Source organism: Sorex araneus, chromosome 3, assembly GCF_027595985.1.
Source record: "Sorex araneus isolate mSorAra2 chromosome 3, mSorAra2.pri, whole genome shotgun sequence".
Classification (NCBI taxonomy): Eukaryota; Metazoa; Chordata; class Mammalia; order Eulipotyphla; family Soricidae; genus Sorex; species Sorex araneus.
Genome location: NC_073304.1, coordinates 185867326 through 185872342, shown reverse-complemented (window position 1 = coordinate 185872342; position 5017 = coordinate 185867326).

Below are 5017 nucleotides of genomic sequence, written 5' to 3'. Positions count from 1 at the left end.
TGTGAATGTACATCTTCGTCTTCTGTAAAGATTATTATTACCTATGGGTTGAAAAGATAATGCAGGGCTTAAGGCACTTCTCTACCACACAGCTGACCCTGGTTCAGTCCCCCAGACTTCATGGTCCCAGAACACCAGGTGTGGTTTAAGACGGCCACTGGGTCCCCAATTGTCCCCATAAAAAAGATTAATTATATTATCTCTTTGGCCTCTTCTATTTTTTTTTTGCTTTTTTGGGGGGTCACACCCAGCGATGCACAGGGGTTATTCCTGGCTCATGCACTCAGGAATCACTTCTGGTGGTGCTCGGGGGACCATATGGGATGCTGGGAATTGAACCCAGGTCGGCCGAGTGCAAGGCAAAAGCCCTACCCGCTGTGCTATTGCTCCAGCCCCACCTCTTCTATTTTGACCCAAAACTCTGTTTTTGATTGTTTTTTATTTTGGTTTCGTTCTTCTGGGCTCCACCCAACAATACTCAGGGCTTACTTGTGGCTTGGTTTGGGGGACCATGTGGTACCAGGGATCAAACCCAGGTTGACTACATGCAAGGCAAGAGTTTTTCCCACTGTACTATCTGTCCAGCTCCTTGAATGGAAACTCCTTTTTTTCTTCCAATTTTGCTTTTTATAAAAACACTGTGATTTACAGTTATTCATAATCCAGCTGTTGCAGGCATTTAGTATTCCAACACTACCAGTGTCACCTTCCCTTCACCATTGTCTCAGTTTCCCTCTCAACTCCAACCCGCCCCCTTAGTCATATATCAAAGTTACTTTATATGGCTTGCTCCATCAAATCTTAAAGAAATGGCAAATAGAATGCTCAGAAAATAAATCAGTGAGGGGCTGGAGCAATAGCACAGCGGGTAGGGCATTTGCCTTGCATGTGGCTCGACCTGGGTTCGATTCCCAGCATCCCATATGGTCCTCTGAGCACCGCCAGGAGTCATTCCTGAGTGCAAAGCCAGGAGTGACCCCTGTGCATCACCAGGTGTGACCCAAAAAGCAAAAAAAAAAAAAAAAAAGAAAGGAAAGAAATCAGTGAAAGCCAATTTGTGATTGTTATGTGATTTTCACCTATGTAAATAAGGAAATTAAAACAATATAATAAAATTTCTATTCTTATTTACATAAATAAGTTTTCAACTCTGTAAGATATATTGCATTAAATTTTATTTTATACTTGAATCTCATTATGGTGACAATTATGTCTTACCTGTCATTAGTAAACTTAAAACAAATTCTGTGGTAATATATTTTGGAGTTTACATGAAATAGGTAAGGCCTTCACATGTAAAAATTTTTTTCTCCCTCTACACTTTATTTAAATGCTGTGGTTCACAAAGTTGTTTATGATGGTTTGTTACAGGTATTGAATGGAAACTCTTAGGGTCTATACTTACTTAACCAATCATTAATATCCAGACACCCTTTGGCATTAGATAAGTACTCATCTACTTTCTGTCTCTCTGGGCATCCATTTGGGACATTTCATATGATGGGATTATGTACTATGTAGTCTTTTATGAATGACTTTCATATAGCATATTTCACAACAAAATATTTCATGTATTTCCCTTGTTCCTATTACTCTATTCATTTTCAAAATTTATTTATTTATTTTTAGTATCACTTTTATTTTTATTTTTTGGGAGGAAGGGGTCATATCGAGCGATGCTCAGGAGTTACTCCTGGCTCTGCACTCAGGAATTAACTCCTGGCGGTGCCTGGGGGACTATATGGGATGCCGGGGATTGATCCTGGGTTGGCCATGTGCAAGGCAAGTGCCCTACCTGCTGTACTATCGCTCCGGCCCCTCTATTCATTTTCATTCCTAAATTTTTTTCAATCTATGGATATACCATAATTTATTTATCCTTTTGTCAGTTGATATACTTTTGAGTAGTTTCCATTTTATTTCAGCATTTGTGAATAAAGTTTTTTTGAACACTCCTGCATCAGTTATTTAATGAGAGCATGTTTTGCATGAACGAAGTCTGAGTTTGACCCCTGGCCATTGTATGGTCCCATCCAGAGCACTGCCAGCCATGATCCCTAAGCACAGAGCCAGGAGTAGGCCTTGAGCACTGGGGTGTGGTTCAAACCCCGCAAGAAAGTTATTTAAATGAATGTAAAAATACATGTAACATAGCTAGTTTTTTGAAATTGTTGATTTTTGGGGCTACACTTGGCGGTGCTCAAGACTGACTCCTAGGTCTGCACTCAGGGATCACTCCTTGGTGTTCAGGGGGCCATATGGGATGCTGAGGACCAAACCCGGGTCCACACCAAGCAAAGCAAGCACCTTACCTTGCTTCACCTTGCTACTGCTCTAGCCCCAACATAAGCTAGTTTTGTTGTTGTTGTTTTTGTTTTTTGGATCACACTCAGCAATTCACAGGGGTTACTCCTGGCTCTATACTCAGGAATCACCCTGGCGATGCTCGGGGGACCATATGGGATGCTGGAAATCGAACCCGGGTCGGCCGCGTGCAAGGCAAACGCCCTACCCACTGTGCTATTGCTCCAGCCCCAACATAAGTTAGTTTTTTTTTTCTTCTTTTTGGATCACACCTGGCAATGTACAGGGGTTACTCCTGGCTCATGCACTCAGGAATCACCCTGGCGATGCTCGGGGGACCATATGGGATGCTGGGAATCGAACCTGGGTCAGCCATGTGGAAGGCAAATGCCCTACCTGCTGTGCTATCACTCCAGCCCCAAGCTAGTTTTAAATAAACAATTCAGTAACATTTAGTGTATTTACATTGGCAGTGGTAGTGCTATCACCCTCTCTATCTATATTCAAACATTCATCACTCTAAAATTAAACCCCAAAGAGTCAGGTCTGTGGCTCAGTAAGAAAATGCAGATCTGGATTTAATCCCTAGCCCAGCAAAAAAATAACTGAGTTGATTAAAAACAAAAACCCCAACCCAGGATATAGCTCAGTAGATATAGCTCACGTCCTGCATGCATGAGGCCCAGGGTTTGATCCTTAATACTGCAATTATTTTATTTTTATAAAGTAGTTCACAATGGACTGGAGCGATAGCACAGCGGGTAGGGCGTTTGCCTTCCACGTGGCCAACCCAGGTTCAATCCTCTGTCCTTCTCGGAGAGCTGGCAAGCTACCGAGAGTATTCCGCCCATACAGTAGAGCCTGGCGAGCTACCCATGGAGTATTCGATATGCCAAAAACAGTAACAAGTCTCACAATGGAGATATTACTGGTGCCTGCTTGAGCAAATCCATGAACAACGGGAAGACAGTGCTAAAGTGCAGTGCTACTGCCAAGATGCATAACACAATAGGGTCAGGCTGAGAGCACAGGGATTCCCAGACTCTAAACTCCACATTGTGTGGCCCCCAGAGCACTGCCTAGCATAGCCCTGGAGGCCCCTGAACCCTGGTGGGCATGACCCTACTGACCTCCAGCACCAGAGAATATGGCACTGCTCAGGCCCTAGTACTGAATGGTCCTACCCAGTTGGCCAACTGTTGCCAGGGGTGGCCCAGGACACCTTGAGCAGTTTGGAATCAACCACAAATAATAAAACTCTAGGGGTCATGGTAGCTCAAATGATAGAGTATTTGAGAACAAAATGCTTCAAGTTCAATCCCAGGCACTGGCATAGCCCCTCCATCCATCATCAGCACTGCTCCTGGAACCCTGGTGGCCACTGAGCACCATCTGATGTGGTTCCTACAAATTTACTTAAAAATAAAACCGTAGGTCAGAGTGATAGTACAGCAGGTAGGGAATTTGTATTGCATGGAGTTGACCCAGGTTTGATCCTCGGTACCTCATAAGGTCCCCCTAAGCCACCAGAAGTGATCCCTGAGCACTGCTGGTTGTGGCCCCAAAACAAACAAACCAAAAAAAAAAAACCCACAACAATTAAAAATGTTAATAATTGTTTTTTAATTTTTAGGACTGGAGTGATAGCACAGCGGGTAGGGCGTTTGCCTTGCATGCGGCTGACCCAAATACAACTTTTAAGATGTACCCACAAGTTGCATGTGTGATTTCTGAAATCCCCCAAACGGCTGGGATTTCAGAAAATTGAGTAAAAATGTTGCAAGGAGCTGGATAAATAGTACAGTAGGTAAGAAGCTTGCACCACATGCACTCCAGAGCCCGGCCAGGAGTGATCCCTGAGCTGCTGAATCTGGAGTAAGCCCTGAGCACTGCTGGATGCGTTCCTTCCCCCCAAATATCTGTGAGTGGTAACATCATACACTACGTATGTGTGTATTAATTCAAGCTAGTGTTTGCATTTCACATCTATTTAGTCACAGGTTTGTTTCTGTCCTGGGGTGCTGGAGAGACCCTATGTGTGGTGCGGGTAATGGAACAAGTGCCTCCTACATGCAAAACCTGCGCTCGAGTCCATTGAGTTCTCTCTGCCTGTGTCACAGGATTCTTAAAAGAACCAGATTCAGATCTAGATATTTAGTTGCTTGTCCCATTCCACAATAGTGTTGTCCACCAAGTGAAGAAAACAAGGTAATGAGAAAGCAAGTGTTGAAAGTTAGGAACTGGAGCGGGATGACTACAAAGTTTCAGGAAAGACGCTTTCTTCCCTAGAACGAAAGCCAGGAAAATACTTTCTCGAAATAGCTCGTTTCGGCTACAAGGTCATCTGACTTAAAAGACTTCCAGTGGAATTTAACTCACCTCTCTTCTTTATAGGTTTTTCTTTTTTTTTTTTGGGGGGGGGGGTCGGGGGTCGGGAATTCACACCTGGCGGTGCTCAGGGTTTACTCCTAGCTATGCGCTCAGGGTTTAGTCCTGGTGGGGCTTGGGGGACCGATAAGGTACCGGGGATCGAACCCAGGTCGGCCGCGTGCGAGATAATTCCTGCAAGATAATAACCGCAGTAAGATCTCTCCGATCCCTATATATTTTTTTCTTACGAAGGCTGGTCCGTTGTTTAGGGGGCTGCAGAGAATAATTAGGAAGGGAGAAATGCCACGTCTACGTAAAATTCAGTGAGAGAAAGGTCTCTACA